The sequence below is a fragment of the Chlamydotis macqueenii genome, chromosome W (genome assembly GCF_036417535.1).
Source record: "Chlamydotis macqueenii isolate bChlMac1 chromosome W, bChlMac1.mat, whole genome shotgun sequence".
Classification (NCBI taxonomy): Eukaryota; Metazoa; Chordata; class Aves; order Otidiformes; family Otididae; genus Chlamydotis; species Chlamydotis macqueenii.
The window spans coordinates 45,256,512-45,281,733 of NC_141592.1; the positions used below are offsets into that span (position 1 = coordinate 45,256,512).

The following is a 25,222-nucleotide window of genomic DNA, read 5'->3' on the forward strand; positions in this document are numbered from 1 at the left end:
ATTGAGAAGCATGTTTTATGGTAAAAATGTTTAAAGTGAAAAATTGCTAAGTTCTTTGATATGCTTTTAATATCAGTTATGAAGATCTCCCTTAGGTTGGTTGGTTGTTTTTAAATCAAACAGAAATCTCACACTCTTTTTGACTTTCTGTTTACATGACATTGAGCTCTCAGTCTACATATACTTTACCCAAAACAAAGATTCACAATCATGCTGTGTCTGACTTGAAACATTATGCTGATAGTTCACTGAAACAGATTTCACCAGGAATTTTCTCTCAACCCTGACCCTGACTGTATAACATGGGGCTTGCTTATCACCTCCAACTGTCAGATATACTGAAGTGAGCATACACCTCCTTGCTAGTAACAGACTTCACACCTAAACAGTATGAGTACCAGGCAAGAAGATTCAGCCTTTTTAATCAGCCTCTTTTGAATACTTTTTAGATTTAGGAAGACAACACAGCACACTGAAGAATTAGTTCATATTTTGAATCTTTTCTTTTAATACAAAGAATGCAAGTTTTTCTTTTAAATTCAGACTAAAGATCTAAAACTCCTGATGTACACGGCATATCTAGGACAGCACTTTCAGCACAGAAAGCATTTAAATTGGAGGGGGAGTGTGTTTACTTAAAGCAGTATGAAGTTAATTATAGTAGTATGAAAAAGACAACTATTGCATTAAAAATTACTGAAAAATTTCAGGATGTAAAGTACTTTTTCTATAGCTCATAAAGTCAGCATCTATCTTTATTACAACTGGCTAGATAATATTCTTGTAATAAATACTGAAAGAGCTAGCACCTACCTAACCCAATGCAGAAGTGGTTTAGGATCATTTCATCCATGTAAAGATAGAATTCCTGTCATTATGCCAAAACTGGACAGAGTGATGCAAGTAACATCTGGCTGGTGCTTAATTTAGCTTACTCAACACTTTAGATGTTGTATATATAGAGAATAATATAAGGTCACCCAGAGTTGACCTGACCCGTATGTAACCAATGGCATGCCTACAATACACCCCCAGGAGCACGCAGCTGCAGTTGCATCCTTGCAAAAGCAGATCTCCTGGAAACCATGCTAAGGCACATGGAGAGCAAGGAGGTGGTTGGTGACAGCCAACATGGCTTCACCAAGGGCAGATCGTGCTTGACCAATTTGGTGGCCTTCTATGATGGGGTGACAGCATCGGTGGACAAGGGACGAGCAACAGATATCATCTACCTGGACTTGTACAAAGCTTTTGACACTGTCCCGCACGGCATCCTTCTCTCTAAACTAGAGAGACATGGCTTTGATGGACGGACCACTCAGTGGATAAGGAGTTGGCTGGATGTCCACACTCAGAGAGTGGTGGTCAATGGATTGATGTCCATGTGGAGACCAGTGACGAGTGGAGTCCCTCAGGGGTCCGTGTTGGGCCCGGCCCTGTTCAACATCTTTGTCGGTGACATGGAGAGTGGGATGGAGTGCACCCTCAGCAAGTTTGCCGATGACACCAAGCTGTGTGGTGCCGTCGACACGCTGGAAGGGAGGAATGCCATCCAGAGGGACCTTGACAGGCTGGAGAGGTGGGCCCGTACTAACCTCATGAAGTTCAACCAGGCCAAGTGCAAGGTCCTGCACATGGTTTGGGGCAATCCCAGGCACAAATACAGGCTGGGCAGAGAATGGATGGAGACCAGCCCTGAGGAGAAGGACTTGGGAGTGCTGGTGGACGAGAAGCTCAACATGAGCCAACAATGCGCCCTTACGGCCCAGAAGGCCAAAGCGCATCCTGGAGTGTGGCCAGCAGGTCGAGGGAGGTGATTCTCCCCCTCTACTCTGCCCTGGTGAGACCCCACCTGGAGTACTGTGTCCAGTTCTGGAGCCCCCAACACAAGAAGGACATGGACCAGTTGGAGAAGGTCCAGAGGAGGGCCACAAAGATGATAAAAGGGCTGGAGCACCTCTCCTATGAGGACAGGCTGAGAGAGTTGGGGCTGTTCAGCCTGGAGAAGAGGAGGCTCTGGGGGAGACCTGATAGCGGTCTTCCAGTACCTCAAGGGAGCCTACAAGAAAGATGGGGAGAGACTGTTCAGTAGGGCCTGTTGTGATAGGACGAGGGGTAATGGTTTTAAAAAAGAGGGGGGTAGATTTAGATTGGATATTAGGAAAAAATTTTTTACAATGTGAGTTGTAGAACACTGGAACAGGTTGCCCAGAGAGGTGGTGGATGCCCCATCCCTGGAAACGTTCAAGGCCAGGCTGGATGAGGCTCTGAGCAACCTGATCTAGTTGGGGATGTCCCTGCTCCTTGCAGGGGGGTTGGACTAGATGACCTTTAAAGATCCCTTCCAATCCTAACCATTCTATGATTCTATGATTCTCGTTCTCTCTAGCTACACCGATACAGCACTTGAGCTAACATATCTGCTGGACTCCAATTGTCCCTCCATCTGCAGCATTAATAATTCAGAATCCATCCAATTAATTTGACTATAAGAAAGAAACTGAGAACTGACACACACATACACACTTAGTGTCTTCCTAGTAAACATACTTCAGCTTCCTAGAAACTTGCATCAGCACACATTGTTCTTAAGCTGCCATTCAGCACTGTGACAGTAATTTCCATCTTATGCACACCTGAGCTATGCAGTATGTTGAGATTGTTTGGGACAGCATCTTAACTGCTCACCCTTTAAAACTCTTACAGATTATCTTGTATAGCAACAAAAAAAATTATTACTCTAAACTTAAATAATTAAACCATTAAAATAAATCAGTTTTATTTATTAAGTTATATAGAAATGTGCAAGTGGTAACCATCCACATGTTCTTTTACTCACAAGCAATTAGAACCATGGAGAGAAAAAACCAGAACCCTAAACACATTTGATTAGAGCTCAGGTGTAGAGCTAACAATAAAAATACAAAAATGCAGATATAACACTAAATCCATGCTGTCATATTTTCAAATATGTATGAAAGTTGTGTTTCCATGTGCTCAAAAGTAATTAGATTCTCCAGCATCAGAAGACAGAAATGCAAGACCTGCAAGATATCCACCTATAAAAATTCGGTTTAAAATAAAAAACAAACACACAAAACAAAAAACAAACTCACACAAAACACACTAATGTGTTAGCAACTAATTTGAAATGCTGTTAAAGAGAGAGTCTTCATTTCTCTCAACTATGAGAGTTAGCAGAAAACCATCATAGTTTAATTATGAGTCATATTTTAAAAGTCCATACAAAGTACAATTTTAAGAGTCCTTGCACCCTGGAATTCAATTTTCTTTTTAAGAGTATTATGCAGAAAAAAGCTCACATTGATAGAAAAAGTCTTAGGAAAGTTATGCTGTGGCAAAAGCTAAGATACTTAACTTTATATGGATGTGGACAGTGTCAAATACCCATGCATATATGAGAATGTATACAGTTTTAAACTGTATTATAATACTATAGAAGAATTATGTATTCTATATATAGAATTATTATAGAATTTAATTATATATAAGAAACCTGAATTTCACAACTAGGAGCCTACAAACAATACAGCATATGGTTGAAGAACTTTGTTGAAAGTTCTCACCTAACCAATTTACTCAGTTGTAACTTTGCAGAAATACATTGCTAGTTGTAGAACAAGCATTTCCTCTCCAAGGCCAATTAATTCTGGGGACTGCGGGATTTAGCCTATGAAAAGTTTTGTTGTTTTACCCATCCATAACAAGGAAAAGCTATTACAAAGGGTTAGTAATATCCAGCTTCCTATGTGATCCTACTAATGCATTAAAGATGTGATTTGCTGCAAGACCATCTCAAGTAAGCGACGATGTTAGCTATGCAATTTAATAACTAAAACAGTCTGAAATTTCCAAACTCTCCCATATTTCTAAATTTAAATCCTAGTCATAAAAGGCTATGCATCGTTATATAATCTCTTCACTGAGAATGTTATAGCTATAGGCAAAGTAAATTAAAACAACAGTGTCTCTGGATCAATCATGAGCAATAAAGCAAAAAAGACCATATGACAGACAATTTTTCTTGGCACAGTATGGGCATTACAAACTGATGACAATCATATGTCCATGCTGGCACCCTTCCACAGCAGATGTGTGAGAGTGTTACTACATCTGAATGGTGAGCATACTAGGGTCCCAAGGCAGTCCAGGTCTACTAGAACAGCAGAAAGGGACAGCAGCTGTACTCAATGAACACTGTGGGAGCTCTGCAAAGTGATGAAAGGCCTAAATGACCACAAACTGTAAATACAGATTTACTTCATTAAACTACTAGGTAACCACTGCAGTGATCCCTTCCTGAAATTCATTCATTTCAAGTATTAGCCAGTTATTTCAAGAATTAATTCACATTTCTTCCCTGGAAAGCCAACATGAAAGGCAAAATCAACAATCTTTTATATCACCAAGGTTGATAAAAAATAAAGCTTGTCCACACAGCGGCACTGAAAGGAAAGCCAAAAGCATGTGACGCTGTCATCGCATTAGCCAAGAAAGGTTCTTTTGTTGCACAACTAATGGGTCTTCAAAATTTTTAATGCCGTTTAGACACATATACAGCTTTTGCTAAACATGGAGAAATGAGGTGTTAAGAGAACTGCTCCAGGAAGCAGATATACCAGCACACACCCTCATTTCTCATGTATGCATGTACAAATACATCTAAAAAGCAATTTTATATGCAAAACTACAACATTCTGGGTAAACACCAAGAAGCTGGTGAGGGGTCTGGAGGAATGGCTGAGGGAACTGGGATTGTTTAGTCTGGAGAAGAGCAGGCTGAGGGGAGACCTCATTGCTCTCTACAACTACCTGAAAGGAGGTTGTAGGGGGGCAAGTGTTGGTCTCTTCTGCCAAGTAACTAGTGATAGGACGAGAGGAAATGGCCTCAAGTTGTGGCAGGGGAGGTTTAGGTTGGATATTAGGTATTAGGAAACACTTCTTTACTGAAAGAGTGGTCAGGCACTGGAACAGGCTGCCCAAGGCAGTGGTGGAGTCACCATCCCTGGAGGTGTTCAAAGAACATGTAGACGTGTTTCACAGCCCACTCGGGACTCGTGATGGTTCTTTTAGTGCGATCTCGAAGTGCAAAATTACGGCGAACATGCCAAAGGGGTTGGTTTCAATCAAACAGCACAAACTTTATTATTTTGGCCGTAAAGCGGTATGCGATAGGTGAAAGGGAGTGAAAAGGAAAAGTAAAGACAAGAAAAAAAAGGATAATAGCTACCACTGCGGGTCTAAGGCGTCCCTATGGTCCCAGATCCAGGCAGCGTCCCGCTGGTCCTCACAATCGATGTCAATGTCGATCCTTGGTGGGGAGAGCTCTTTGGGGGTCTCGTTGTTAGGGGTCGACTTTTATGCCAAGTAGCAAACCTTGTTCCTCCTTTACTTCGGGGATCTCTGCCTGCTCTCGGCCCTTAGGATAGAAGTGTGGTTTTTTGTACATTATAATGAGCAAAGTTCAGTTAAAGGGCACTTTCTCACCATTGCTTTTGAGACAGCAGTTGTGAGCAGCTGCACGGTTATCTCTGCCAGTTTTGAAAACAGGGATGAGCCGTATTGATACAGGGAATTAACTATCTACTAAATGTTGCTTGATTTAGGAGACTAACTGTCTGCTTGACAATGCCTAACAATCCTGTTTGCCTTGAAACTCACTTAAGCTTATAAGGGACTGGTATTTTTCAAGGACTAATGTGTCTAGCAAAGGACGGAATGTTAGTTCCACTGCAAATTTGGTCAGAAGTTGGGAAACTGCTGAAATCACCAAGTGAAAGGAGAGCATGGGTGAATGACTAAAGTTCATCTAGAGGAAGAGAAGACCCCTGAAGAAGTAAACAACCACCAGAGACAGATCTGAAATGCTAACGCAAGTGTTTTTTTTAATAACCCCGCCTCACTTATGCATATGTATGTCTGTATTGTGCAATCCTATGAATATGTATACCTGCAATGTATAAATTTTTGGTAAAATGGGCCTCAGAAATACCAGGAAAAGTGAAAAACGTTTCCCCAGTAGTAGTCAGACTCAAACCAGGGGCGCGGCCTGTAAGAATCAGGCAATATCCCCTCAGGACAGAGGATAAGGAAGGAACCCGACAAATAATCAGCCGGTTTATCAAACATGGGCTGTTAACAGAGTGTGAGTCAGAATATAACCATTCAAAAGGTCGGATGGTAGTTACAGAACAGTACAAGATCTCAGAGCTATTAATAGAATTGTTGAAGATCTGTATCCTGTCGTAGCAAATCCATACACATTATTAACTAAATTGGCACTTGAATTGGCCTGGTTTATGGTATTGGACCTGAAAGGCGCCTTCTTTTGCCCACCCTTGAGCCCAGAAAGCCAGTTGCTTTTTGCATTTGAATGGGAAAACCCTGATTCTGGAAGAAAGACACAACTGACATGGACTGTGTTACCACAGGGGTTTAAGAATAGCCCCACTCTTTTCGGAAACCAGTTAGCCAGAGACTTGGAACAGTGGGAGCGACCACATGGAAATGGAATAATATTACAGTATGTAGATGATCTATAGATAGCCACTGAAACAAAAGAACTGTGTATAATATGGACAGTCAGTCTGCTAAATTTCCTTGGACTAAATGGCTATCGAGTCTCTCCACAGAAAGCGCAAGTGGCTCAGCGGCAGGTGACTTACCTCGGATAAGAGACAACTGCTGAGAGAGGGTGTTAAAGAAACCTTAGTAGAGATGGCATTGTTTAATTATTGCTGTGCATGCTAACACAAATGATCCTCTGCTTTGCTAATTAGCTTTTGTGAAAACTACCTAAGGGGAGGGGAAGTCTTGCATTCCTCACAAGGACAGTCCCTGATAAGAACTGGGGAGCCTCCTTCAAGAACCAGCTAAAACCGACCAAATGACTCATTGGGACTAATTTTAATACAAAGCCGGGATAGCTCATACATATGTATAGGCGTGTTTTAAAACTTCATGTGTATGTAACACTGGGTTGTATAAATTCAAAGTGAGTTGCCGCGTCAGGCGCGCACGGTTTTGGCGGGACTACCCCCCCGTGCTGCCCGGCGCCGAATAAACATACCTACTTTACAATCTTACAGATTGTGGAGTCCATTTTCCGCACGTCAGTTTGGCGAGCCAGGCAGGAGGCTCTCTGCTTGGCTACGGGAGCAGCTGCGGAGCGGACGCTCCTAGGCGCGCCCCGAGCACTTTCCTCGGAGGAGCCTCCGCTGCCAGCCGCTCACCGCAGGAGCAGACAACAACCTCCTGAAGCTGCGGACCAAATGGTATGTTTAACAGAGGGGGCCTGTAAGTCATACGCGTGGCCGGGGCAGCTGGTAAATCGCGCAGAGATGTCTGGCGTGCAGCATAGTCCCCGTTGGTTGGGTACCCATTGGTTTGGGGCTCCAATTGGGGACTCACTGATCGGGTGAGTCCGAAGTAACCGCTGCATCCGAGGGACCTGCTGATGACCGGTATATGAGAAGCAGGAGAAGGGTAAGCGGGCCTCTTGCAATTTTAAAAGATACTTGCAGCTGCTAGAAGGTTGTCAACTGGAGCGATAAGTGTATGATATACATGGCAGTGTTTTGAAATCTCTTTCGGTATTGGGTTTTGGTTATTGTAATAAGGCATTTGGTGTTGGCTACTGATTTGGATTTGTTGAACCACAGTGTTTGCGTCAAGGATTTTTGTGTGTGTAATCTTCTACGTTGCGTGGTGGAAAATTTATGTGGTGTGGGACCTTTTATGGTGCAAATACCTGTGTTGTGAAAGCGTGAGTGAGTCCCGAGAATCTAAGCAAAGCTGTGACTGTGTGTGTGGCGTGAGGTCTGTCCAGCTGCCCCTAGCCGCCCAGATTCTTCTGAGGTGGGCTAGAAAGCAAGGGGACTTTCCTCTCTACAAAGTTTCTTGTATGATTGTGTGACCACTATGAGTGTGTGGACGTCCATGAGAGTGTGAGCACTGTGAGCACCTTTGTATGTCGGCACGAAGAGAGATTATATGATTTTCTGTGTAAATTGTGTTGTTTGAACTGGATCCAAAGGGTGTGTGTGGTTGTAACCGCGGTAGTAGTTTACTGCATTTTGTCTTTGTGGATTTCTTTGTTCCCTTGTGGTGGGACCCCAACGGTCCTGAATGGTGTCCTTTACACCACGATAATTCTCGTAAACCTATATTTGTTCTAGAGTGTAAGTGTTGTAGTGAAAAGTTGTGGGTAGAGTTTGGCTGGAATTTCAAGTGTCCTAAGCGTAAAATTTAGACAGAGACTGGGATAGGAAAGAAAAGGCTGTGTTTGTGTACGGTGGAAAGGAGGACCAGATAAAAATCAATAAAATGGGAAACAACCACGGAGGAATATGAAAGAAGAGTCCTCTGGGGTGTGTACTTGCACACTGGAAAGATATTGTTGGGACTGGAAGTACGGAAAGTAAAAAGACCCTTATCAAATACTGTAATCAGTGGTGGCTGTTGTATAAGCTAGGAGGCGAGGCTAAGTGGCCACTCAATGGGTCAATAGATTATAATACTCTGTTACAACTAATGCTCTTTCTAAGGAGAGAAGGAAAATGGGATGAGGTTTCGTATGCAGATATGTTTTTCACCCTCCGAAACCACCCAGAGTGGCAAAGGGACTGTGGAATGGTACCCCTACAGGACCCTATGGTACTCGCACTCGAGCGAGAAAACAACAAGGAACTTAGAGGTAAACTGAGGCGGTGTTGTTCGGCATGTAGTATTGGACAAAGATGTACTAAGGCAAATAAGATTCACCAGGCACCAGAACAAGATTTAACTGATTTGTTTAAGCCTCCCCCTCGACCACAGGAACAGGATGCGGACTCGGACAGAGCTTCAACCCTCCCGGTCAGTCCCATATCTTCCCGTACCAGGAAGAAATCTGCTCCAACAGTTTTGCAAGCCCCTCTCCGGGAGGCGGTGGGGCCAGATGGTGGGACGATGTTAATTAAAGTACCCTTTTCTACTGCTGACCTAGGGGAATGGAAAAAGGTTGCAAAAGATTATAGGAGTGACCCGGTAAGTGTAACTAAGCATTTCCAATTTATTGTAAAACAGCATAATCCTGATTGGAAGGATATACAACTATTATTGGAGTATATGACCGAGACAGAGAAACAGCTGATTTTAAAGACAGCAGGGAATCTGGCCGAAGACCATTATAAGATTACAGGAGGGGACGTTAAGGAATATTTCCCTCTCCAAGATCCAAAGTGGGATGTTAATAGATCTGTACATATGGAAAGATTGCAGGAGTATCAGGAGTGGATTTCAAAGGGAATGGAGAGGGCAATCCCCAAAACTATAAATTGGTCAGCTTTATATGCAGTCAAACAAAGTCCTTCCGAGTCCCCATCCGAATTCCTGGATCGATTGAGGGACGTGATGCGCCGCAGCACACCGCTGGATCCTGGGTCAGAGGTAGGAGTACAGCAATTAGTCTCCCTATTTTTGGGTCAATCTACAGGGGATATAAGGCGCAAACTTCAGAAATTACGCCCCACAGAAAGTAGGAATTTAGAAGTACTGTTAGATGAAGCATGGAGAGTATTCAGTTACAGAGAGGAAGGATATAGACAAGGGCAAAAGAAGCTGATAGCTGTTATCCAGGAAGAGGGAGGAAGAAGGATTAGACGAGACCTGCCCCGACTGGGCAAGGATCAATGTGCTTTGTGTAAAAATTTTGGTCACTGGAAAAAGGAATGCCCAAGGAACAAGAAAGAAGGTCAAAGGGCTCAAACAGGAAGAACGATAGCCCATGTGAAGAAAGACTGACGGGAACCTGGGGAATCTACCCTAGCGGATCCACTGGTTATAATTAAGCTAGGGGAAAAACAACAACAAGTAGAATTCTTAGTAGATACAGGGGCAACATATTCGGTTCTGAATCAAGCTTTGATGCCCCTGGGAAATGATTATGTCATGGTAAAAGGAGCGACTGGCCAAAGTGAAAAGGCATATTTTTGTAAGCCTCTGGAATACAAACTGGGAAAACAATGGGGTATCCACAAATTTTTATATATGCCCAACTCCCCGAAAGCACTTTTGGGAAGAGATCTATTGGAACAATTGGGAGCAAAGATTATATTTGAAAAAGGAGAAATTACTCTGGAGGTAAAAGATCAGCAATATATTCAGATATTGAGAGTGTGAGCACTGTGAGTAGCTTTGTATGTCGGCCCCGTATCTTCTTGTACCAGGAACCACGGGAGAACCGCTATCGCATGACTGCCTGGAAACGCTTGAAGCAGTCTATTCCAGCCAACCAGACCTGAAAGAGGAGCCGCTGGAAGATGCTGAAGACTCTTGGTACACAGATGGAAGCAGCTTTGTTCGACAAGGCGTCCGCAAAGCAGGGTATGCGGTAATCACTATGGATCAGGTAATAGAAACTGCAACCCTTGCCCCAAATACCTCGGCACAAAAGGCAGAAGTAATAGCTTTAACCCGAGCATTGGAACTAGCTAAAGACAAGAAGATTAGTGTCTGGATGGACTCCAAATACACTTTTGGGGTAGTCCATTCCCATGGGGTAATATGGAAAGAAAGGGGACTCCTATCCACCCAAGGGAAACAGAAAACATGCTGAAGAAATTCTTAAGCTCCTGGAAGCAGTGCAGCTACCCAAAAAAGTGGCGATCATGCATTGCAAGGCTCATCAGAAAGGAAATGCCACTCAGGAAGTGGGCAATGCTATGGATCGGAAGCCAAAAGAGCAGCTGAGAGGGGTGAATTAGAGGTGCAGTCTTTGGTCCCAGATGGTAAAATACAAATTGATTGTGAACCCAAGTATTCCAAAGAGGATTGAAAATTAATTGAAGATTTAGGTGGAGAAATAGAGAAGGGTAGGTGGGCAAAGACTCCACAAGGCAGAATAATAATTCCATTTGCATTATTGTGGGCCATAGTTATGGCAGAACACAGAAAATCCCATTGGGGACCTGAAGCATTGTATAAATACTTGAGTCAGCGTATAGCTGCCTGGAACCTCTACACTACTGTTAAACAGGTGACACAGCAGTGTGAAATATGTTTGCAGAATAATCCTAAGAAAAGGCCTAAAGCCCAACTCGGACAAATAGGGAAAGGAAACTATCCAGGCAGGGCAGCAATGGCAAATTGATTTCTCAGAACTCCCAAGAAAAGGGGGGTTCTGATATCTGTTGGTCCTAACGGACACCTTTTCAGGCTGGCCAGAAGCATTCCCTTGCTGAACCAATAAAGCTAGAGAGGTAACTAAAGCACTGCTACAAGAAATTGTACCGAGATTCGGGATTCCTGCAACAATCTCCTCAGATAGAGGACCACATTTTATTGTAAAAATTGTTATAATGAATTAATTGTAGATGCATTAGACATAGTTCAAACTAATGTTTCTAAAGCACTCAGTTGTATCCAGGCCCAATTATGGATGCAATCAATAGCAGCTGCAATCATCAGAGAAGGAGAGGACGGAATCCTGCCAAGAGAAATCTGAAAGGTAATTTGGGATAATGCAACTGAATTTGAAAGGAAATTCCAATCGTGGTGGCACTGAGTTAATTTTACCTTTGACCCTACTAGCAACACAGCCACAGCTTTTGTACTAACTGTATCTAAAGCCTTGGTGTACAATATATATCCGATTGTTGCCTTAGGATTAAATCACCATGGAACTGTACTTTATCCCATAGAACATAGGGTATGGGCTATGAAAAAGGGGACAAAAATGGCAAATTATTGATGTTATTGATGTCGAGGCCTGTGCTGTGCGAGACCAGCAGGGATTTTTTTTGTGAAGGTAATACCATAAAAGGGCAGGATATTGATACAGAACAAAATCTTTGTCACTTTGAGATACACCCCAATGAGACCCTAGAATCCATTGTAATTTACAGGGGTATGGGATGTGTTTGCTGGAGAACTCTATGTGATTCTGTACAAGTTGATGACCTAATAGTGGACACGAGTAACCATTCAGATATTTGCATCTGTAATTTGTTAGTCTCACAGGATGTGATTTTTACTTATACTGCTCCTGTCATTACCTATCAATTGATACGATCTAGTCATGAATTGATTCAAGATTTGCAGCCCACCCCTATTGGAGTGAATCTTGCTCTAGTAAGGGAACTTCTGCATCATGAACATTTAGAGAAATTGATAAAGCAAGTCCAGGAAAGTGGCCGAAAGACTTCAATTACTATCCAACATGATGCAGAAAGAATACACCAAATAATGGAACGAGTGAAGTCAGACGGAAAGCACTATTGGTGGGATGTGTTCATGGGTTATTCCCCATCTGCTACCAAGATCTTAAACTTACTGACCCACCCAATATTGATTTTACTGATAGTTACGGCAATGTTAACAGTAGTAAATCTTATCTTTTGATATAAATTGAAGAAGCTTGCTGAACAAATATGGGCATTAAAAACAGTAATGAAATATAATGAACCACTTTTAACAGCAAAAGAATTTGCTTAGGGGAAAGAAAAGGGGGGGATTGATACAGGGAATTAACTGTCTGCTAAATATTGCTTGATTTAGGAGACTAACTGTCTGCTTGACAATGCTTAACAATCCTGTTTGCCTTGAAACTCACTTAAGCTTATCAGGGACTGGTATTTGTCAAGGACTAATGTGTCTAGCAAAGGATGGAATGTTAGTTCCACCGCAAATCCGGAATGTTAGTTCCACCGCAAATCCGGTCAGAAGTCAGGAAACTGCTGAAATCACCAAGTGAAAGGAGAGCATGGGTGAATGACTAAAGTTCATCTAGAGGAAGATAAGACCCCTGAAGAAGTAAACGACCACCAGAGACAGATCTGAAATGCTAACGCAAGTGTTCTTTTAATAACCCCGCCTCACTTATGCATATGTATGTCTGTATTGTGCAATCCTATGAATAGGTATACCTGCACCATATAAATTTTTGGTAAAATGTGCTGTCGTTGTGCGTGCTTTTGGAGGAGTGATCCCCCACGCACCTGGTGCCGAATAAACATGCCTGCTTTATAACTCTTTCCAAGTTGTAGAGTTTGATCCGCGCGTCAGTGGCATCTCCGCTCCACTCTGTCCGCCATCTCAAGGATGTTGTACATTTTGTTTTTAGGCCAGAGTCAGCCTTGTCCATAACAGTTCCATTCTGTTCCCAGGAGAAACAACTGCGTCTCAGGCAGGCTGCTCACAGCAACTCATGTCAAGTTGTGAGCCTAACTTTTAGGCCAGATCAAGTCCATAGTCCACCTGGAAGTCCTCGATGACAAGGCTGAGACAATACTGGTTTTCTGACCGACCCTTACACCACCCCGTGACTCAACATTGTCGTCAGGACCGCATGGTGGTAGCATAACCCTCAAAGGGAGGCAGGAAAGAAAGAGAGAGAGAGAGAAAGAGATAAGTATCAGAAGTATAATCACCATACAATTTGCAAAAGGTTAAATTGTTTCTCTAACATACACTAAAAATCTTCTAATTCTATATAATTTTTCTCTAGGCAATCTGCCTTGCATTAGCAGATTTTGGAATATCTGTGTAGGTTGGAACACTGAGCAGACTGTGTGCATCAAGTACATAAGTCAAATGTGTCAACTGATTCATCATTTTCCAAATTTTGACATACACTATTGCTGATAAAACAAAACTTATTAAGACCAGTATTAAGAGAACAACAATGGGGTGACACAATTTGTTCAAGATGCCTGTTGCAGTAGGTGACCACCCAAAAACTGTGTCCCACCATCTATATTCTCCATCCTTTTCTATCCTTTTCAAAACACAGTGTATTTCTTCCACATCATGATGAACCATTACTAAGGTTTGTCTGTCCATTTTCCTTGATCTTTCCCAGGATCTTGATCAAATCCTGGTGTTGTAGTAATTTATTTACCAAAGTAAGATTAATTCCAATTGGCGTAGGTAGCAGTTTGTGAATCAGCATGTAATTAGATTGCAAGAGTTTGTGAGAGGTCACCGGTGCTAAGTAAGAAAAGTCACATCCAGTGATTTTATTAAAATTACAAACACAAAAATGTGAGTGGTTCCTAGTATCTACAACTACATCACCTACAGATATGGAATCGCAAACAGTCCTCAAGTATGCACATCCTTTGCCAATATATACAAGTATTGTCTCAGGGTTTTCGTCAGGATGCATCTCGAAATGGCAAATGTTTTGTTCAGTGTCAAGACAAATGTCTTGGGCTCTGATGGTGTTGCTTTCACAAATGAATCCTTGTTCTCGCACAATACATGCATCAACATCAATACTTTGCCACTTATTTCCATTTTTCTGGGCCCACACTCTATGCTCTAGAGGATAGAGTACAGTTCCGTTGTGGTTCAGTCCTAGCGCAATGATTGGGTATATTGTATCTACCGAAGCATTGTGTATTGTTAACACAAAAGCTGTGGCCACGCTGTTGATGGGGTTATAGGTAAAATTAAGCAGATACCAGCAGAACTGGAATGTCCTTTCGAAGTCAGTGGCACTGTCCCAAACTATTTTCCAAATTGCAGTGGGGAAAGTGCCTTCTTCACCTTCCCTTATAATTGATGCGGCTACTGATTGCATCCACAGTTGAGCTTGGATACAACTGAGAGCCAGGGAGAGGTTGTTTTGGACCACACCGAGTGCATCTATAACCAATTCACGGTCTTTTTCATTCACCTTCTCCCATTTTGGTAATATATTCGATAACATACATTAATTAGTTCCCAAAGCCAATAGGGAAGATCGTAAAGGACGTTGCAATTTAGTCAGGTCACTAGTTGTGGTAGCCAACTTGTTCATCAATACCTCTGAATCAATACTATTTAGAACTCCCAATCCTGTTCCCAGAACACCAGTTAGGTCTCTCTTTATTCGTTTCTCAGAAGGGGTCTGTTTTTGCAGCCAGGTTGTCCATCCCTCATAAGAGGTTTTTAGGAAAGGTGAGCAAGCTGGCTGAATATCTGAAGCATTATTTTGCATTGACAATTCAACTTGTTTGAGGGACCATGATGGATGGAATAACATCTGTTGCTGGCCCATATTTCTGATTACATATGGTTCATTTCCAAAAATTTTTGGGTTCAGTACAATAACTGGTTCAGTGGTAGGTGGTGCTGTGTTTGTTGTCATGTTGGGGCTGGGAGTAGTAGTTGTTGTTGGCTCAATAATGGCCATTTTAAATTTAAAGGTGAGTGTTACGTCACCTTTCTGGATGTTCCAGAGACAGATTACAAAGACAGGTTGGGTTAGTGTAAAATTACTCCAGCATTCCAATTTTTCCTTTTCAAGGGCACAGAGACTCTTTGTGAGTACAGAATTATTAGTTCTTCTTACAGTAATTTGGGTTGCTTTTTCACGGATAGATCCATTGACCATTCGGCAGCCTATTTGAATTTTTTCTCCAATTGTTTCCATCAAGAGGGGAGCCCTGCTGTCTCTGTCCCAGCCCCACTCATGCTCTGAGTACATTTCCATTTCATGCTTAACCACAGTGGCCAAGTTTCAGTTCCACCGTTTAAAAGGTGGTCCCATGCTTCCTGTAAACTCAAGGTAGGCATGAGACCATGGCCATTTGGTGTTCTTCTGATTACAGGTTAGTGGTAAAATGCAGAAAAATATTATAAGCTCAATCATAAATCCAATTAAACAATTGGTCATTTTTAGAATTTATGCTTCCAAATTATCATCCATGTGCAGCTTTTCCCACTCTCTGTTGTCCCTCAGAGTTCTTCTGCAAGATAAAATAACAGAGCTTGCCTCCTTGAGGCACAGTTAAAATGATGGAACTATCCAACGGGTATTTATCCAACGTTCCTCTCCCAGGGCATCAGAGGCTATCCACGCATATGCATTTAGTGGGGTTTTTAGGACCAATGGTACTGTTCCCACAGTGGGAAGCTCCACTAAAACGGGTTGTCCTGGGAAGTGAGCTGGATTCTTAGAATCATTCGGTCCTTTTAAAGAGGGGATTAAAGTAGGGGCTTTTGGACAGAAGGCAGTGATTTTGGGGCATCCATTTACCCCCCATCTGTCATTTACACCTGTGACAGCTTCCCACAGGCGAGCATCCCAATTGCCTTCCTGTGGTTTCAAAAGTCGTTTTAACAAACCATTGGTTCTCTCTACAGTACCATTAGCTTGTGGGTAATAAGGAGTGTGAAAAATCCATTTAATCCCTTCACTTCATGCCCAATCCTGTACTATTCTGGCAGTGAAGTGGGAACCATTATCAGACTGTATTTCTTGTGGTTTTGGAAAAGTTCCAAACCATTGTCGCAATGCTCTCACAGTGCTTTCCCCCGTAGCCCTGTTAAAGGCTTCTGCTTGGACTAGTCCTGATGTTATTTCCACTCCCACCAACACAAAATGTTTCCCTCCTGATTTCTTAAAGGGTCCAATATAATCTACCTGCCATGCATCCCACAAACCTTTACCCTCTCTTAGATGCAGGGAATCATCTTCTAAAGGGTGTCTTTCCAGTCACCTACGACATCGCTCACAGGCAGATATGCAAGTTTCGCATGTTGCTCTGGTGACAGGCCAGCCTCGAGCAAGGGCTTCACGATGCAGATCCTTCTATGAGAGTCAGGCTAACCACAACCAAACCTTTCTCCCAAGCAGTGTATCTCCTCTCGGCATCTTTAAAGCTGCGAGAATAAAATCCCACAGGCCGAGTTGGACCCTCAGGGCCCCGTTGCCATATGTGTACTGATAATCCTGATATGGCAAATCCCCATTTCACCTGAAAAGGGTCTGTAGGGTGGATAGGACCGAGAGCCTGGTGAGCCGTTGCTTCAAAAATTAACAGTTGCATAGCTTCTTCCTGAGATGGGGTCCATTCCCATTTGACCCCTGTAAGGGTCGGTCAGAAAACCAGTATTGTCTCAGCCTTGTCATCAAGGACTTCCAGGTGGACTATGGACTTGATCTGGCCTAAAAGTTAGGCTCACAACTTGACGTGAGTTGCTGTGAGCAGCCTGCCTGAGATGCAGTTGTTTTTTTTTTTCCTCCTGGGAACAGAACGGAACTGTTATGGACAAGGCCAACTCTGGCCTAACAACAAAATGTACAACATCCTTGAAGCGGCAGACAGAGTGGCGCAGAGGTGCCACGGCTCATCCCTGTTGTCAAGACTGGCAGAGATAACCATGCAGCTGCTATCGAGGAGGATGAATCACAACTGCTGTCTCAAAAACAACCGTGAGAAAGTGCCCTTTAACGGAACTTTGCTAATTATAATGTACAAAAAACACACTTCTATCCTAAGGGCCGAGAGCAGGCAGAGATCCCCGAAGTAAGGAGGAGCAAGGTTTGCCACTTGGCATAAAAGGTCGACCCCTAACAACGAGACCCCCGAAGAGCTCTCCCCACCAAGGATCGACATCGACATCGATCGTGAGGACCGGCGGGACGCTGCCTGGACCTGGGACCATAGGGACGCCTTGGACCCGCGGTGGTAGCTATTATCTTCTTTTTCCCTTCCCTATCTTTACTTTTCCTTTTCACTCCCTTTCACCTATTGCACGCCGCTTTACAGGCAAAATAATAAAGTTTGTGCTGTTTGATTGAAACCACCCCCTTTGGTGTGTTCGCCGTAATTTTGCACTTCGAGATCGCATTAAAAGAACCATCATGAGTCCCGAGTGGGCTGTGACAACCCCTTTCCTCAGCAAATCATAAAGAGGTCTAGCAATAATGGAGAAGTCCGGAATATGTTTTCTCCAGAACACCAATAGTCCTAAAGCCTGTTGTAAATCCTTTTTTGATTCAGGCATTTTAATCGGATCTAAAGAAGTCTAAACAAATAGGACAAAGTTTGAAGACACACACAAGGAAAAATAAAGCGACATACAAATTTCTACATAGAGGAATGATGACTAATCCATGAACAAAAACAGATCCCACAACCCCAGTCAATGTTTGACATGCTGCTGCTATGTTGCAACTGCAGGCTACAGGTTTTTTGGTTTGTTATGGGGTTTTTGTTTGTTATATTGGTTGGGGGTTTGGTTTTTGGGGGGGTTTTTGTGTTTGGTTGGTTGGTTGGGTTTTTTTTGTTGTTTTGTTGTGGGGTTTTTTGGTTTGTTCTTTGTTTGTTTGTTTTTTAAAAAAATAATACATCCTCTGAAGATCTTGCTGTGTGAGTCAAGAATATCTTACCTGGAGTAATAATAATGTTATTGGCTTCTTTTATCATTTCAGTTGCATTATCAACATTGATTTCCATGTGAGTTCCAGTAATTTCCATGGGTTTCCCACTAGCTATTGATGTGGTGCCATAGCCTCCTAGAATCACATTTGCAAGGGAACGGTTCATAGCCTGAAAGACAAGAGGTTTTTGATCAGCTAAAAGTGAAATTAAAAAACAAAGGAGGAGATGATCACAAATAAAACTTGTAAAGATATTAAAATCTTCCTGACAATAGCCTTTGTCTGCTGGTTTTGCCTGTTTTCAACTCAAAACTTCTTAAAACAGGCTCCTTAAAACAGCGACCCAGATTAAAACATCAATAGCCAAACATCAGCTTCTAACACATTACACACCTAACAAGAGATCAAGGCAAAGAACAAAACAACACAAATTAAAAAAAAAAACACCTCAGCAAATATTGGTCTCTTTCTGTTCTTAAAAGGGAGGGCTATAAAATAATGCATATTTGATTACAGATTTTTAAAATATATATATAAATTAAAAATGCACACAATTTTTGCAAGATATTTTCTTAAGTTCTTGAGCAATTCAACACGTATGCACAGAACTGCTATATGGCAGGATGGAAGCCACATAGCTCTTACAGGTGGCACAGAAGCAAAACTTCAGCATCAAGACAGAAAAGAACAAAACAAAGCTAAATAGCCACACAAAAATAACCAAATGCTAACTCAAAATAAATTGCAATGAACTGAAGGGGGCCATTAACTTACTATTGGAGCACCAAAGGGGAACAAGAGATCTTAAACTAGGAGCTTTAAGAGGAGAACACATCCTGAAAATTCAATTCTGTAAATACATAGCCAGGAAGAGCTACTGGCTAAATGCTTTCACTGGTGTTGGGGACGACGAGTATCAGAAGCCATGGGAATGAGAAACAAGAAGCCATGGGAATGAGAAACAAAGGACTTTCCAAGAGAAGAAAAACAAGTGAAAGGACACCTGGTGATGGTTGGGCAATCGGAGGGTATATAAGCACATAAGCTGTAACAATAAACGATTTTCGCTTAGCATGCAGCGGGAGTCTGTGACTACGTTCCCACACAAATGGCGCCCGAACAGGGACTTGTTAGAACTAGTGAAGATTAGAAGATTGTGATTCCGGTGGGAACGCCCGGCCCATTGGTAGGAAGCCTGCGCAGTGAATTTGTTACCTCAAGGAAGGGAAGTAAGCGGCCAGGAATGAGGGGGAGCATGGCTCCAAAAAGAAACCTAGCCGAACTGGGGAAGTCTGCGCAGTATCCGTTACCTCGACTAAGGCAGGTAACGCGGCTAGGAATGACGAGAAGCACTGCTTCAAAGGAACATAAATCAATTTTGCCGGCTCTCTTGCCAGCTAACCTACCCCGCACACACCGGAGCCCCGCCCCGGGGAAAGCAGGGCATCACATGGATACTGCCAAGCCAAGCCTTCAATTTAATGCTGCGCAACACAGGGTTAAATACCCATACACCCGCTACGCACGCAAACACACCAGCCCCCCTGTGCCCATGGACCCATCTATGCCCGCCACGCACCTACCCCTACACTCATGGACTTATCCGTGCCCACCACATACATGGACGCACCTGCCCCCTGCACTTGTGGACTCATCCACGTCCAGTGCGTGAATCGCCACGGACCGCCCCTCCTGCATACATGCAGCCCTGCTAACGTTACCCCACAATTCCCCCCCTCTATGCTAAATCATCCTGGTCTAATGGCTGGTACCCTGAGGTGGATGCTGACATAACATAGTTGATCATGGATAGTCGCCTAGTGACCCCTTAATCATAGCATGCAAGAAACGTAACAATAACAGAAACAAACAAAGCATTATCAAAGCAACTGCTAGGATCGTCAGACCTATAGACACAATATTTCTTAGCCATCTAGGTAAACCGAAGAGGTCTGAAAACTACCCCCAGTCCTTTAGGGCTTTGACATTGAATACTGACTGGGCAGCATGCGCATGCATCTTCTCCAAAGCCGAGGAGGCGTTCTTGCTGAAGTCCAAACAGCAGTAACCCTGGAGACCTAGGACTCCCTCTAGGTCGCTGCAACCGATGCCAAGCCTCGCAAGGGCATAATCTAATGCCAACTTCATTTGTGTCAGTCCTTCGTCGTATGCTGCTAAAGCAGTTGCCAGTTCAGATATGGCGAGGGCTGTGCGGTTGGCATTTTTAAGAGCCCAACAGGCCACATGCTATGCAAACCTGAGTAGAGTTTGTGTAATGCGAGAACTGCTCCCAGAAGTTAGTCGTTATCACTGGCATTGGAAGACTCACAATCAGGATCAATCCCACTAGGGTGAGCTGGAGAGCGCCGCGCTGCCTCAGTTACCCTGCCGATCCTCCAGCCACAGCTGTACCAACCTGGCTGGGATCCATCAGGTCCCCGTACCTGTGGAGATACAAGCATACCCTTGTCCCCATGTTAGCAGATCAGCGGGACCTTCCCAACATGGGTTTTCTGGCAGGCGGTACCAGACCTTTGGGAGTGCCTTGCCCCCAAACAGCGGCTGACGCGAGGAAAAATGGTTCTGGATAGGGGAAACGGATTGGGGGTTAGCGAAGGATATATGACTCAGTACTACAAGCACTTTATCGACTAAGACCTCTGGCGAACCCCTCTCTCCCCACTTTCTTAAGCGCGTTAACTGTGCTTTCAGGGTTTTGTGTGCGTGTTCTACAATCGCTTGCCCGGTGCTGTTCAGAGGAATGCCAAATGTATGGCGGACTCCCCATGTCTGCAGGAAGTGGCGAAATACCCGTGATCAATAATTCGGCCCATTGTCGGTCTTTATCTCCCGAGGTACCCCTAGGCAGGCAAAAGCCCGGTTCCGGTGTAGGATGGATTTCTGCGTTGTGGACGTCGTGAATGGACATGCGAAAAGAGCTCAGGAGCAAGTGTTGACCACAACATGAATGTATTTGAGACAGCCAAATGGCGCGTACTCTGTGACATCCACTTGCCATACCTGGTTCGGAGCATACCCCCGGGGTTAATGCCTGGGTAGTATAAGGCCTGGTTCGGCTTTGCTGCTTGACATGCTGGACAGGCTGCCACTACAGCCCAAGCCTGTGAGATGGGCAGTCGGAACTGACGTCATATGGCATGCGCGCCCTGATGTAGTATTCTCTGTATCACTTTTGTAGGCAGGTGACCAAGCACGGAATGTTAATGATTATACCTAGTATGATGCCTAGTATCAAAATTCTGATTTTAGCCAAGGATAGCAACCACCCAGTTATGCCACACACAAGCTTAGCCAATAAAGTTACTGATCACACGTTATACATATTCATGACTGCTAAGCTAAACTAAGTTTCACTATCTTCTAGTAATTTTCTACTACGGCATTCTTCTCCAATTACAAATATAACAACTCCAGTAACTTTCTTATCTACAAGGCCAGTGACTAGTTTCTTTTTTTGCAAGCCTCTGTTGAAACAAGCCATAAATTCTGCTAACAATGTTTTGTATCTTAAAGCTTCCCTTCTCATTCCATGGCTTTCTTCCTGAGAGCATGATTGTATCCCTCTCCCAAGGTCAGTTTGCTTTCACTGACACCGTACTGGCTCAAGAAATACCCACATCTCTCTCTTCTTTGTTTATGAGAAGAGGCTTGTTTCAACGCTTTATCTATTTGTGGGTAGTTAGGGTCTGGTGACCGGAAGATATCGCACTGTACGGAAAGATAGGGTCTCTCTCCTGATGACCAATAGCGGTCAGTTTGTGATGCAAGCAGACGGAAATAACGTTGTAAACCTAAGCTATATAAGGTCGTGTTACCTGTCAATAAAAGCCATTTGCCGTCCACCACACTGGTGTCAGCGAGCTGATGGACCAAGCGGCCTGGGGTTGGTCACCGTGCCGTTCCTGAACCAGGTCGCCACGCCAACAAAGGCAACAAGTGGTGCCGAAACCCAGGAAGTCGCCTGGATGGGTGAATGGCGGCCAGGACCAGCCCGGCGGGGAGGACTCTCCCGGACCAACAAGGAGGATGGAAGCCCTTGTGAAGGTCGTATCACAATTACATAAGCAGTGGGGTATTGATTGTAAGCCCAAAGATTTTACTCTCGCAGTTGCGAGGCTTTTACAGATTGGGGTCATTGACCAGCCGGTGGATATTCTCCACCCTGAAGTGTGGGATAAATGCACTAAAGCGTTAGCCGAGGAGACTATGTCCTCGGGTAGCGGGAAAAACCTTAAGTCGTGGGGGAAAGTCGTACAGGCCCTGCAGAAGGCCTTACAAGAGCAGAAAACCTGGAGGGCGGCAAGGGACTGTTTGTTAGTCACTCCGAAATTGGGAGTCGGGGCAGCTACGCAGACTCCGCACCCCCCAAACGGCGGTGATTCCACGGAGTCCAAAAACTTACAAGAGGGCGACACGCCCCCTCTACCCCTGAACCCCTCGCCCCCTCAGTCCCCGAACCCTGACCCGATTACGGAGGCACAGAAGCGCGCACTGTCCTTCTGGGGTGGGTTAACTGAGGAAGCCAGGGGCGCCGAAGCCCGGGCGAGACCACCACCTTATGCGCCTCATAATGGCGCTGAACCCCAGGGGGGAGGGCGGGGCGAAGATGTCCCCGGAGGGAACAAAGAAGAAGCGCTAGAGCTAACAAGCGCACACAAAGGTGAAGGGGAGGAGGACAAGAAGGAGAAGAGTGGTGGGGGCAACCGGGGAGGGGAGGGGAGTGTGAGTGAAGCGCCGACAGCCAATCAGAGCGGCCCGCCGAGCAGAAGGCGGGGCGAACCAAAACGGAGAATCATAGAATCATAGAATCACATGGTTGGATGGGACCTATAAGATCATCTAGTCCAACCGTCTTCCCACTACCATTGCTGCCACAGCTACTAAACCATATCCTGTAGCTTCTCATCAAGCCGCCTCTTGAACACTGCCAGGGACGGAGACTCCACCACCTCCCTGGGCAGGCCGTTCCAGTGCCTTACCACTCTTTGAGAGAAAAAGTTTTTCCTCAAGTCCAATCTAAACCTCCTCTGGTACAACTTGTGGCCATTTCCTCGGGTCCTGCTTGTTGCCTGGAAGAAGAGGCCAAACCCCTGTTCATCACAACCTGCCTTCAGGAAGCTATAGAGTGCAATGAGGTCTCCCCTGAGCCTCCTCTTCTCCAGACTAAACAATCCCAACTCTCTCAGCCGCTCCTCATAAGACTTGTGCTCCAGACCCCTCACCAGCTTTGTTGCCCTTCTCTGGACACGTTCCAGGGCTTCAATGTCTTTCTTGTAGTGAGGGGCCCAAAACTGAACACAATACTCAAGGTGCGGCCTCACCAGTGCCGAATACAGGGGGATGATTACCTCCCTGCTCCTGCTGGCCACACTATTTCTAATGCAGGCCAGGATGCCGTTGGCCCTCTTGGCCACCTGGGCACACTGTCGGCTCAAAGGGGGGGCAAGCCAAGGGGGAGGGAACGGCCCGCCCGCAAAGGAAGTAGGCGGCGCCCAACAAAAAGGCATCAGAACCCGGAAGTAACCAGTCAGTCGAGTTCCGACTCCGGAACAGACACGAGCTCGGACGAGTGGCTCGTAACCGATTCAGACTCAGAGGAGGAGGACACGAGGATAAATAAAATTAAAAGCAAAAATATCCCCAGCCAAAATAAAAAAAGGAATCGCGAGGGGAAGGAATTCCTCTCACGGATTGGAGGGAAATAAAGATCGCCTGTGCAGATTGGGTCCCAACAGCCACGCTGGCATTCCCGGTCCGGGTGGCAGACGGGGGACAAAGGGTTTACTCGCCACACCGTGGTTAACCACCCTGGTATCTACCCTGGTAGGGCCAGTCACAATGATCGTGTTAGCATTGATCTTCGGACCCTGTATATTAAACAGACTCGTGTCGTTTGTCAAGAGCCGGTTAGAGACGGTCAACATCATGTTAGTGGAACGCTTGGAACACCGACAATTGCTTTAAGGTTCTGTTTGTTTAGAATTATCCCTAATCATTCCCCATTTACCATCTGCCTAGTGTGCCTTATACTCGCTATCGCAAGATGATTACACAGTATTTTCAATCAAGTTTACTAACAGTATTAGGCTTGCCTTCGCTTTTACGCCTACTCACAAAGTGCCATTAATCAATCTTTTTAAGGTAACAACTATTTTAAGATATATATATTCTTTAAGATTGCTGTAAAACATAGAACAAGAACAGAATATTTTAACTAACTTAACTATACATTTAGTATGTTTTTATCCGAGATCACGGTGTATGTATTCTTGAACTGGATCCAAAGTGCGCCTTTGTAGTCGCGGTACTAATTTATTGTGTTCTGTCATTGTAGATTTCTTTGTTCCCTTGTAGTGGGACCCTGATGGCCCTGAATGGTGTCCTTTACACCGCGATACCTCTTGTAAACCTGTGTTTGTTCCAGAGTGCAAGTAAGTGCTGTAATGAAAAGTTGTGAGCAGTGTTTAGCTGGAATTTCGAGTGTCCTAGGTGAGTAAAGAGAGGGTTGTGTATGTGTACGCTGGAAAAGAGGAAGTCGGACTAAGGGAAGAGAGGAAGTAGTCGCCCAGTCGGATTCTGGGGGAGTGGCAGCACCCCTCAAACTCTGGGGAAGGGGTGGTACAGCAACTGAGTTGCTGGACACGGAGTAAAGACAGGATCAGAGAATGAATCAGTAAATATGGGAGGAGGTCAGAGTGGAGGAACATTAAAGAAAAGCCCTTTAGGTTGTGTACTTGCTCACTGGAAAGATATCGTTGGGACTGGACGTACGGAAAGTAAGAAGACCTCTACCCAGCAGTGGCGGATCCATATACCCTGCTGACTGTGATGACACCTGAACCACTTTGACTTGCTGCTCTGGATTTGAAAGGACGCTTTTTTTCTTTTGCCTCCCTCTCCACGAGGCCAGTCAAAATCGTTTGCATTCAAATGGGAAAAGACTGTGATATTTTGATCAATTTAATTACGCATAGGGAGGGGGGAAATGTGGGTAGTTAGGGTCTGGCGACCGGAAGATATCGCGCTGTACGGAAAGATAGGGTCTCT

The 25,222-nt window shown here is 44.3% G+C and overlaps 1 pseudogene; it reads right to left on the reverse strand.

The window, feature by feature from the left end:
• LOC147596740 (NAD(P) transhydrogenase, mitochondrial-like) overlaps positions 1-25,222 on the reverse strand; it is a 99,573-nt pseudogene that overhangs the window by 12,302 nt on the left and 62,049 nt on the right.